At 40.3% G+C, this 12548-nt stretch overlaps 6 non-coding genes across 6 annotated transcripts; 3 read left to right on the forward strand and 3 right to left on the reverse strand.

Moving 5' to 3' along the window:
* Nucleotides 1-513: 513 nt before the first annotated feature.
* Nucleotides 514-585, forward strand: trnad-guc (transfer RNA aspartic acid (anticodon GUC)). Its single transcript has one exon. It is a non-coding gene; the product is annotated as a tRNA-Asp (tRNA).
* Nucleotides 586-9512: 8927 nt separating this feature from the next.
* trnal-aag (transfer RNA leucine (anticodon AAG)) lies at nucleotides 9513-9594 on the reverse strand. The gene has a single exon. It is a non-coding gene; the product is annotated as a tRNA-Leu (tRNA).
* A 139-nt stretch (nucleotides 9595-9733) lies between these two features.
* Nucleotides 9734-9805, forward strand: trnad-guc (transfer RNA aspartic acid (anticodon GUC)). Its single transcript has one exon. It is a non-coding gene; the product is annotated as a tRNA-Asp (tRNA).
* Nucleotides 9806-10922: 1117 nt separating this feature from the next.
* trnal-aag (transfer RNA leucine (anticodon AAG)) lies at nucleotides 10923-11004 on the reverse strand. The gene has a single exon. It is a non-coding gene; the product is annotated as a tRNA-Leu (tRNA).
* Nucleotides 11005-11113: 109 nt separating this feature from the next.
* Nucleotides 11114-11185, forward strand: trnad-guc (transfer RNA aspartic acid (anticodon GUC)). Its single transcript has one exon. It is a non-coding gene; the product is annotated as a tRNA-Asp (tRNA).
* Nucleotides 11186-12292: 1107 nt separating this feature from the next.
* Nucleotides 12293-12364, reverse strand: trnae-uuc (transfer RNA glutamic acid (anticodon UUC)). The gene has a single exon. It is a non-coding gene; the product is annotated as a tRNA-Glu (tRNA).
* Between the last annotated feature and the right edge of the window lie 184 nt (nucleotides 12365-12548).

The following is a 12548-nucleotide window of genomic DNA, read 5'->3' on the forward strand; positions in this document are numbered from 1 at the left end:
TTGAGGATAAGGTTGTTGTTTCCACACAATGTCACCAGACAGGCAAACTCCCTCCTGCTGGTCGCACCGTGCGGGCCAGTGATACATCCTATCACTGCGGTGTCATCCAAATACAGAAACAGATAAAAGTGGCCTGAATGTCTTAAGTAGGGGCGGAGATCTTCAAACGACATGTTGATAAACATACAACCTCGACCACCTTTTAGCTTTACTGGATGCTGCTGGCGGGCCTTAAATCTGTGCTGGTTGTCTTTTTTTTATTGCATACCTGGCACGGAAAACTCCAAAGCTAACGTTTTGGCCCTACTTTTGCAAGCTTTCTAAATGAGGCCCAGGGTCTTATTGCCTCAGTCAGGGAAGATACAAGTGCGTTACCAGCAAAAATGGCAGTGGTGGGATTTGAACCCACGCCTCCTGAGAGACTGGAGCCTTAATCCAGCGCCTTAGGTCGCGGTGTGGCAGGCAAAAGCCAAGCCTGTTTGGTTGTCCCCAGGAAAATAGCATGCCAAGCAGTCCTCGTTAGTATAGTGGACAGTATCTCCGCCTGTCACGCGGAAGACCAGGGTTCGATTCCCTGACGGGGAGATTTTGCAGGTGCCTCCTATTTCCTTCAATTACCATCTTGTTGAAATTTCAGAAGTGACCACAGTATCCTTCTCCGAATGTTGTGATGTTGTTGATTCAAAACAGTGAGGATGGTTCTACAGCATGTTAGTGTGGAGGAGTGCATATGATGAGTCATTTGTTAGTCTGCTCTCTCCTGCCTGTGCAATGCAACCAACAAGATCTGGATGCCGTCATTGACTAAGTTAGGTTGTTCTTCAAATGACATGTTGATAAACATACAACCTCGACCACCTTTTAGCTTTACCGGACGCTGCTGGCGGGCCTTAAATCTGTGCTGGTTGTGTTTTTTTTATTGCATACCTGGCATGGAAAACTCCAAAGATAACGTTTTGGCCCTATTTTTGCAAGTTTTCTAAATGAGGCCCAGGGTCTTATATACCTCTATACCTTACAACCCTACAAGATGGCCGCCGTGAGCAACGTGAGTTCAGACCGTCTCTACACAAGTCCCAGTATGTGAGGTTAATAATGGCATAAACGCTCCAGTGATACAATAATTTAAGTCGTTTTCGTTGTATATATCCACCTCTCTGCAATTGGTGAGATATATACTCCTCACGAGGGTGATTTGGCGGAAGATAAGGTGCCTCGAACGCCGAGTGACTCATTGTTCACCTGCAAACATGCCACAACGCGGATCAAAGGAGTCAAAACGTGGCCGTGATCAATTGTCCTCCAGTGATTTGGATGAAAAAGCAACGTTTACTCCGGACGATCGAAAAATGTTGCAAGCCATGGTTGAAAAACTTGGAAAATTGGACATTTTGGATGAACTAAAAACTGACGTTTCAGAGCTGAAAAAATCAGTCGAGCACAATCACGCTGAAATGGTGGAGATAAAAAAGGAACAGACAACGCTAAAAGTTGAGTTAACAAGCCTGAAACTCGAAACTACAAGACTGACAACGGAGAACGAGAAATTAAAGGCAGACTTGTTGGAACTCCGCTGCAGGAGCATGCGGGACAACCTGCTAATCATGGGAATTAGCGAAGATGGAGGAGAAACTTACGGCATTGCGGAGAACCTCGTCAGAGCCTTTCTGCAGGAGCAACTCGGCATCCCGGAGGAAGAAGTTAAGAGGATCCAGATGGAGCGAGCACACAGGATTGGCAGACGCAAGGAGGATGCTATACCGAGACCTATGCTTGTAAAGTTTACTAACTCCAAATGCAAAGACGAAATGCTTGCTGTCTCCAGAAGACTGAAAGGTACTAAATTCTTCATGACCAGCCAATATCCAATTGAGGTGGTGGAGAAACGACGTAAGTTGATTCCAATTATGAAGTCATTTAGGCAAAAAGGACAACAAGCTCGTCTTGTTGTGGATAAACTGTACATTAACGGTGAGCTGTACAGAAGCATGTGAGGAACAATAACAATGTCGCGCAGTGATTGCGTCATCGCGACATCACCATGGTAACGACTTGACGGATATGTTTTGACATTTTGTTTGTGGAGCTTTTTAGTTTATTCTGGGACTGGACAATGTAGTTAGATGTTGGCAAACGGTCAGTGAATTATATATTTTGGGGGTTATATGTTTGTTTGTCTTGGGTGCTGTGGTGTGAATGGTATGTCTGTGGGTTTATTAGAGGGGATATTGGTTTCCTTGGAAATAGCAAGTGATGCTGCAGTTTTTAGTTACAAGATTTTCATGTCTATGAAACTTATGGTATTAAGAGAATCAATAAAATATACAATGAATTTACTCAGATTATATGATTTATAGGAACGATAATGAAGTTGGAATAATTAGTTATAATTGCAATGGTCTTGCAGACAACAGAAAAAGAAAACTTATATTTATGTGGCTGAATGAAAAAAAAAAAGATCTTTTTTGTCTTCAAGAAACGCATTCAACACATTTAGATGAAGAAAAATGGAGAAAAGAATGGGATGGTCCAATTTTCTTTTCACATGGTTACAGAAATTCAAAAGGTGTTATGATTTTGATAAAAAAAAACTTTAATTTTCAATTTAACTCTATGGAAAAAGACTCACAAGGACGTTGGCTAATATTAAATATGATTATTCAAGGTCAAAAGATGTGTGTTTTGAATCTGTATGGGCCAAATGCTGATGAACCTTCCTTTTTTGAAGAAATAAGTGACATGTTGCAAGAACAACAAGGGGAAATTATTATTGTGGGGGACTTTAACGTTGCTTTGGATAAAGTTCTGGACCGAAAAGGGAATTTTTCAATGGATTATCATCCTCAATCTTTACAAAAGATTCAAAATGTTATGGATGCATTTGATTTAATTGATATCTGGAGATTGAAAAACCCTAGGTTAGTACGGTATACATGGAGAAGACAAAACCAGGCAAGTCGTATTGACTATTTTTTGATATCATTTTCATTGCTAAACAAAGGGATTGCAATAGCAATCGATGATAACTTGCGTTCTGATCATAATTGTATAGGAATAAATATTGCAATTGAAGATAATACACGTGGGCCCGGATATTGGAAGTTTAATCAAATGCATCTACAGGATGATGAATTTATCGAAAAAACAAAGCAATTTATTACTGTTTTTTAAAAAAAATAATGTAGGATCTTCAAATCCCCAAATAGTCTGGGAAGCCTTCAAATGTTGTTTTAGAGGATATGCCATTGCATACTCTTCATGGAAAAAAAAAAAAATTAAAGCGGCAGAACAGGAATTAAAGAAAGAAATTGAGGATTTACAAAAAAACATTGACAGTAATGATAATCTAACTAGTGAGCAACTGAATACCTTTACAGCCAAACAAGAGGAGTTAGCAGATTTAGTTGAAAAACAATTATTGAAAAGTTATGAGTGCAAGAGAGCAATCTGGATGAAAAAAGGTGAGAAGTGTTCAAAATTCTTTTTAAATATCCAAACAAAAAATCGTTCTAAAAAGAACATTTCCAAGCTTATTAAAACAAATGGAAAGGTATTGGATACACACACCACATTGTTGAAAGAAATGCAAAAATTACTTTAAAAACATTTTTTCTAATCCAGTAATCCCTCCTGAAACTACAACTTTTTTTCCAGAAAATTATGAAAGAAAATTGAATTCGGAAGAAAGCCATTCATGTGAAGGCCTCATTAGAGAGGAAGAACTTGTGGAAGCTGTTAAATCTTTTCATCCAGGGAAAACCCCAGTATTAGATGGAATACCTATTGAGGTTTATCAAGTATTTTATGAAGATCTTAAGAAACCATTACTTTCTAGTTTTAATTACTCATATGAGACAGGTTTTTTGTCCAACACTCAAACAGAAGGTCTTATTTCCTTATTATTGAAACAGGAAATAAATGGTCAGTATAAAGACCCAGTTCATCTAAAAAATTGGAGACCAATAACACTTCAGTGTTATGATGCTAAAATCCTGGCAAAATGTTTGGCTACACGACTTAAGTCTGTTTTGTCAAATATTATTCACCAAGATCAATCAGGCTTCCTACCAGGAAGAAATATAGGAAACAATATTACACAGTTATTAGAAATTATAGAGAATTATAATATGGAAAATAAAAGAGGATTAATTTTTGTAGCCGACCTGGAGAAGGCTTTTGACAAAATTAGCTTGGATTTTATTTGTAAAAGCTTAGTTTTTTTCAATTTTGGCAACTCCGTATTACACTGGATCAAGACGCTATATAATAAAACTAATTGTAGAATTATCAATAATGGATACATCTCCGGGACAATACCTCTATTAAGAGGTCTAAAACAAGGGTGCCCTTTGTCTCCATACTTATTTATTATTGCTATGGAAATATTGGCGATTAAAGTTAGATTGAATAAAAATATTGAAGGGCTCAGTAATAATAATATTGAAAGTAAAATAACAATGTATGCAGACGATACAAGCTTCTTTATAAGCCCCAATCCTCATTGTCTGCAAAACCTTCTTGATCTTTTGGACATATTTTCACAGCAATCTGGGCTTAAGCTAAATTATGATAAATGTAAAATATTAAGGATCGGAAATCTAAAGGGAACGTCCTTTCGAATGGAATGCAAAGTGCCTGTTTTGTGGACAGATGGACCAGTTAACATACTTAGTGTTGTTGTCCCAGAGAACCTGGAAGATCTAGGCTCAGTAAATTATGATAATCGACTAAGAAAGCTGGATAAAATTATGCAATTATGGAAAGGGAAATCCTTAACCTTGTGTGGTAAAATATCTATTGTCAACTCGTTAATTATTCCTCAATTTATTTATTTGTTTTTGTCATTACCAGCTCCATCACAAAACTTTTTTAATATTTATGAGCGGAGGGTCTTCGATTTTGTCTGGGACGGCAAACCAGAAAGGATTAAAAGAAAGGTTTTGTACAATGAATATGAATATGGGGGCTTGAAACTTCTCAACCTTGAAGCTATGTGTCTGTCTTTAAAAGCATCAATTGTTCCAAAGATGTATTTAAACACTGAGTGGTACACAAGTGTCCTGTTGGACAGAAAACATGTATTGTATCAAAAGAAATTGTATCCTTTTTTTACAAGTGATCCCCTCCCATTTTCCTTATGTAGAGAGTCTGCTGGGAAACATGGCGGGGTTCATAAAGGAAACAATCCACTCATGGTGGTGTTTTCAATTTTATGTACCAGAAAAAAGAGATGATATTTTGCAGCAAATAATATGGATGAACTCTAATATTGTAATAGATGGAAAGCCTTTCTTTTGGAAAAATATGTTTGAAAGAGGAATCATTTTTGTCAATGACATTATCAATGAGAATGGAAAAATTATGAAATATGATGAATTTACAACTATGTATGGTGATGCTTGTTCAAGCTTTTCATTTAATCAACTAACTGGAGTCATTGGGAAAAGATGGAAACAAATTAATTATGGAACTACTAAATTATTAGTTTGTAAACCCTTAATAAGAAATTCTAGTTGGCAAAAAGGAACTAAAATAAATAGAAAAATATATAAGTTTTATTTTATAAAGAAATCTTTGAAGGCTGCCCCATACAACACATATGGAAAATGGGAGGACTTTTTTGACTGCCCGTTGCCGTGGGATGCAATATTCAAATTAATCTACAAAACCACTATCGATGTGCAAAATCGTTATTTTCAAATTAAAACTATTTATAACTTCCTACCCACGGGAAAAATGTTAAAAATATGGAATATGACAGAGTCAGATGATTGCCGATTTTGTTGTCAGGAGCCTGAATCCACCTTACATTTGTTTTGGTATTGTCATATTGTGTCTTCATTTTGGGTGGAAGTTGAAAAAATGTGTTTAAAGATTGGTTTGTTTATGAAGCTTGATGTGGTTTCTGTTATTTTAGGAGAGTTCATTGACAATCATGATTTAGTCAATTTAATTATAGTACTCGGTAAAAGGTTTATTTTTAAGGCAAAAAACAGATATTCACTTAGTATTTCTTTCTTTAAAACATTTATTCAGTATTTTTTAACTTTAGAAAATTATATGGTTGAAAACGATAATGATGCCAAAAAACATAAAAAAAGATGGGAAGTCCTCAAAGGCTTATTTTGAAAATGTAATTTTGTTTATATATGATATGCAATCTGTTGTTGTATTCCCTATTTTAAGTGTACATAAATGAAGGTATGTGTTGCTGACTTCGACTTGGATGTGATGTGGACTGTACATGGGTGCTTAATTTGAAAATGTATTTTTGTTTGTGGATTGTATGCAACCTGTTGTGTTCCCTGGTTTTTGGTGTACATGGGTGAAGGTGTGTGTTGCTGAGCCCGATCTGGACGTAATCTGAACTGGACCTGGTTTTAAGAACCCTTTTGAACAATCTGATTTCATTGACAACCCGGTCTGGTGAAGTTAAGGTCCTTTGTTTGTTTTGTTTGAAAGTAAAACAAATTTAAAAACAATTACATAAAAAATAGTGATTAGTGAAAATGTTAGTGGACCAGCACCACACACAATCATGTGTGCTCGAATGACTGTATCCCTTGCAGACTGTATTGTTCTATACTGTAGGAACCAGAAGTTGTTGTTTTTTTAATAACAGAAAGAGACAGCTCCTTTTGTGTAAATGAGTGTGGATGAGTGTGAATGGGGGAGGGAGGGTTTTCTTGGGTTGATGCACTAATGGTAAGTGTATCTTGTGTTTTTTTTAAAATGTTGTTTGAAATAAAAATAAAATAAAAAAATAATAATAATAAAAAAAAATAATCGCCGCGCTCTCCGGGGGTGGGGGGGGGCTCGTGGGGGCCCTGTTGCCGGTGGGGCGGGGGCGGTCTTCCCGTCCGGTTGCGGGGGGTCTCCGGGCCCCTCGGGCGGGGCGTCCCGCCTTTCTGTCCGTGTGGGGTGTGGTCTCTCGCTGGCTTGGGGTCTGGCTTCCCCCTGTTTTTCTCGTGCCTTGTCCTCTGCCGGGTGCGTCTGTCTGCGGCCTGCTGCTGGCCCTTGTGGGCGGCACGGTGGGCCAGGCTCTGGGGTTCCTGTCGCTGTCCGTCTTGGCTGCGTGGGGGCGGTGGCCCCTGGTTCCCTGGGCACCACACCTACTGTTTGTGAGATGGGTTCTCGGGGAGGCTGGGGCCGTACTCTGGCTCCCGCACACACTGGGAGTCAAATGTATTGTACATGCAAATTCACATATACTCACACACATACATACAGACATACATAGGTACCTACGCTCCCACATACATATACAAATAAATACAGTACATATTTACACACTCAAAGTTCGTACATCCACACGCACATTCATTATACAAACATACTGTATACACATACTGTACATATACATTCACTGTAAAAACATACATATACACATACTGTACATATACATTCACTGTACAAACACACACATACTACACATACATTCACTGTACAAACACACACATACATATACTGTACATATACATTCACTGTACAAACACACATTTACACATACTGTACATATACATTCACTGTTCAAACACACATACTGTATACACATACTGTACATATACATTCGCTGTACACACATATACACATACTGTACATATACATTCACTGTACAGGCACACATACACATACTGTACATATACAAGTACATATGCACACATACACTCATGCACATAATCACGTTTCATCAAACATATATTAACGTTGTTGCCCTAGGGTAAACTGGGTATAACACATGGCACACTGACAAAGCTTAACCTATTGTTACTATAACAATCTACAAGGTTAAGGTTGCTTCTCTTTCTTCCCCTCCATTTTTCTGCATTCTTTCGTATCTCAAGTTATCATTACGTATATGTATTGTTGCATTTGAACAATTGTATTGTTGATAATAAAGGTAAAGTACTGGTATTGTTTATTATCAATAGCACTATTTCTATTGGTATTCATATTGCTCCATTTTTAGTGTAATAATGCTCATTGTCATTTCTGTATTTTTTTTTTTTTAATTTTCGCTAACTGCTTATTTGCTATTACTTTTACCATCATATTTGTACATGTCGTATTTGCTGATGTTGCTCTGTTGTTGTTGTTGTTGTGTTTGCTGTTGTTGTTTTTGTCTCTCTGTCTAATCCCCCTCTTGTCCCCACAATTCCCCCCTCTGTCTTCCTTTTTCTCTCTTTCTATCCCCTCCTGCTCCGGCCCGGCTGCACCAAATGATAATATAAATACATTTAATAAAGTCAAAATACAAGTAAGGCAACAAGAGAAGTATCCTACACTTCTCTTTTGTAAAGTAAATCTGAACAGCCGATATGGGCATCTACATCTGCTATATGATTTGCCCGAGAAGCTGGGCAGGACATTATAAAAAAAATAATAAAACAAATAAAAAAATTTAAAAAAAAATTAAAAAAATGAGGCCCAGGGTCTTATTGCCTCAGTCAGGGAAGATACAAGTGTGTTACCAGCAAAAATGGCAGTGGTGGGATTTGAACCCACGCCTCCCGAGACACTGGAGCCTTAATTCATCGCCTTTGGTCGCGGTGTGGCAGGCAAAAGCCAAGCCTGTTTGGTTGTCCCCAAGAAAATAACATGCCAAGCAGTCCTCGTTAGTATAGTGGACAGTATCTCCGCCTGGCACATTTTTTGGGCCAAATTTGAGCAATGTCCCCATTGCCTTTATGGAAAATGTCAACGATAATGATTTGTATATCATGAGCATAAAACATGGAAGTCACATAAGTTAATTATAAATTGCCTGCTCTGAGAAAGGGTCGGATAGCTTTGCCTGACCGGGAATCGAATCCTGGCCGCGGCGGTGAAAGCGCCGAATCCTAGCCACTAGACCACCAGGGAGTTGATCACTTGTTCAGACACTGGTCTCCTGCATGGTTTCTTGACAAATGTGTGAAGCACCCATTGCATTCATATACCATGTCAGAAATGCGAATTGTCTTCTTTGAACCGGGGTAACTTTTGTGTCTTAGTGAAGTGATAACCACTACACTATGGAAACTGCTGCATGAATTTGGACTTGGGTGTGGAAAAATTGTACAATAGTAACAAAAAAGAACAGACTTTCCTTCCTCATGTCTTCTTTTGTCTTCTTAGTGTAGTCCGTGTTGAGGATAAGGTCGTTGTTTCCACACAATGTCACCAGACAGGCCAACTCCCTCCTGCTGGTCGCACCGTGCGGGCCAGTGATACATCCTATCACTGCGGTGTCATCCAAATACAGAAACAGATAAAAGTGGCCTGAATGTCTTAAGTAGGGGCGGAGATCTTCAAACGACATGTTGATAAACATACAACCTCGACCACCTTTTAGCTTTACTGGATGCTGCTGGCGGGCCTTAAATCTGTGCTGGTTGTCTTTTTTTTATTGCATACCTGGCACGGAAAACTCCAAAGCTAACGTTTTGGCCCTACTTTTGCAAGCTTTCTAAATGAGGCCCAGGGTCTTATTGCCTCAGTCAGGGAAGATACAAGTGCGTTAACAGCAAAAATGGCAGTGGTGGGATTTGAACCCACGCCTCCTGAGAGACTGGAGCCTTAATCCAGCGCCTCAGACCGCTCGGCCACACTACCCTCAATCCAAGTTTTCGGAGGATCAATTTGTCCGGATTATGAGATAGCAGAAATATGGAATAGCAACACTCTGGTCGCGGTGTGGCAGGCAAAAGCCAAGCCTGTTTGCTTGTCCCCAGGAAAATATCATGCCAAGCAGTCCTCGTTAGTATAGTGGACAGTATCTCCGCCTGTCATGCGGAAGACCAGGGTTCGATTCCCTGACGGGGAGATGGTTCAGGTGCCTCCTATTTCCTTCAATTACCTTCTTGTTGAAATTTCAGAAGTGACCACAGTATCCTTCTCCGAATGTTGTGATGTTGTTGATTCAAAACAGTGAGGATGGTTCTACAGCATGTTAGTGTGGAGGAGTGCATATGATGAGTCATTTGTTAGTCTGCTCTCTCCTGCCTGTGCAATGCAACCAACAAGATCTGGATGCCGTCATTGACTAGGTTAGGTTGATCTTCAAACGACATGTTGATAAACATATAACCTCGACCACCTTTTAGCTTTACCGGACGCTGCTGGCGGGCCTTAAATCTGTGCTGGTTGTGTTTTTTTTATTGCATACCTGGCATGGAAAACTCCAAAGCTAATGTTTTGGCCCTATTTTTGCAAGTTTTCTAAATGAGGCCCACGGTCTTATTGCCTCAGTCAGGGAAGATACAAGTGTGTTACCAGCTAAAATGGCAGTGGTGGGATTTGAACCCACGCCTCCCGAGAGACTGGAGCCTTAATTCAGCGCCTTTGGTCGCGGTGTGGCAGGCAAAAGCCAAGCCTGTTTGGTTGTCCCCAGGAAAACAACATGCCAAGCAGTCCTCGTTAGTATAGTGGACAGTATCTCCGCCTGTCACGCGGAAGACCAGGGTTCTATTCCCTGACTGGGAGATGGTGCGGGTGCCTCTTACTTTTTTCAATTACCATCTTGTTGAAATTTCAGAAGTGACCACAGTATCCTTCTCCGAATGTTGTGATGTTGATGATTCAAAACAGTGAGGATGGTTCTACAGCATGTTAGTGTGGAGGAGTGCATATGATGAGTCATTTGTTAGTCTGCTCTCTCCTGCCTGTGCAATGCAACCAACAAGATCTGGATGCCGTCATTGACTAGGTTAGGTTGATCTTCAAACGACATGTTGATAAACATACAACCTCGGCCACCTTTTAGCTTTACCGGACGCTGCTGGCGGGCCTTAAATCTGTGCTGGTTGGGGTTTTTTTATTGCATACCTGGAATGGAAAACTCCAAAGCTAACATTTTGGTCCTATTTTTGCAAGTTTTCTAAATGAGGCCCAGGGTCTTATTGCCTCAGTCAGGGAAGATACAAGTGTGTTACCAGCAAAAATGGCAGTGGTGGGATTTGAACCCACGCCTCCCGAGAGACTGGAGCCTTAATCCAGCGCCTTAGACCGCTCGGCCACACTACCCTCAATCCGTGATTTCGGAGGATCAATTTGTCCGCATTATGAGATCGTAGAAATACTGAATAGCAACACTTTGGTCGCAGTGTGGCAGGCAAAATATCATCCAAGGCAGTCCTCGTTAGTATAGTGGACAGTATCTCCGCCTGTCACGCGGAAGACCAGGGTTCGATTCCCTGACGGGGAGATGGTTCAGGTGCCTCTTATTTTCTTCAATTACCATCTTGTTGAAATTTGAGAAGTGACCACAGTATCCTTCTCCGAATGTTGTGATGTTGATGATTCAAAACAGTGAGGATGGTTCTAAAGCATGTTAGTGTGGAGGAGTGCATATGATGAGTCATTTGTTAGTCTGCTCTCTCCTGCCTGTGCAATGCAACCAACAAGATCTGGATGCCGTCATTGACTAGGTTAGGCTGATCTTTAAACGACATGATGATAAACATACAACCTCGACCACGTTTTAGCTTTACCGGACGCTGCTGGCGGGCCTTAAATCTGTGGTGGTTGTTTTTTTTTTTATTGCATACCTGGCATGGAAAACTCCAAAGCTATTTGACGGCATTATGAGATAGCAGAAATATGAAATAGCAACACTTTGGTCGCGGTATGGCAGGCAAAATATAATCCCAAGCAGTCCTCGTTAGTATAGTGGACAGTATCTCCGCCTATCACGCGGCAGACCAGGGTTCGATTCCCTGACGGGGAGATGGTTTAGGTTCCTCTCATTTTCTTCAATTACCATCTTGTTGAAATTTGAGAAGTGACCACAGTATCCTTCTCCGAATGTTGTGATGTGTGGACTCGGGTGTTGCTGCACAGCCCTACAGAAATCAAACACAGTATTTTACTAATTTTTGTTGCACCCCTCGAAATTTGGTCCTGCCTAAATCGCCCAAGATCTGTGAAACGGAACGTTGCAGGGTATCCATGAACAAATGAGGCTATGAGGATGGTTCTACAGCATGTTAGTGTGGAGGAGTGCATATGATGAGTCATTTGTTAGTCTGCTCTCTCCTGCCTGTGCAATGCAACCAACAAGATCTGGATGCCGTCATTGACTAGGCTAGGTTGTGTGTGGAGAACTGGAAAGGTGTCGTGCAGTGGACCTCGAAGACGACAAGAAGAGGAAAGCTGAGAATCTCAGGCACATTTTTTGGGCCAAATTTGAGCAATGTCCCCATTGCCTTTATGGAAAATGTCAACGATAATGATTTGTATATCGTGAGCATAAAACATGGAAGTCACATAAGTTTATTATAAATTGCCTGCTCTGAGAAAGGGTCGGATAGCTTTCCCTGACCGGGAATCGAATCCGGGCCGCGGCGGTGAAAGCGCCGAATCCTAGCCACTAGACCACCAGGGAGTTGATCACGGCTTCAGACACTGGTCTCCTGCATGGTTTCTTGACAAATGTGTGAAGCACCCATTGCATTCATATGCCATGTCAGAAATGCGAATTGTCTTCTTTGAACCGGGGTAACTTTTGTGTCTTAGTGAATTGATAACCACTACACTATGGAAACTGCTGCATGAATTTGGACTTGGGT

The sequence above is a fragment of the Entelurus aequoreus genome, linkage group LG26 (genome assembly GCF_033978785.1).
Source record: "Entelurus aequoreus isolate RoL-2023_Sb linkage group LG26, RoL_Eaeq_v1.1, whole genome shotgun sequence".
Lineage (NCBI taxonomy): Eukaryota > Metazoa > Chordata > Actinopteri > Syngnathiformes > Syngnathidae > Entelurus > Entelurus aequoreus.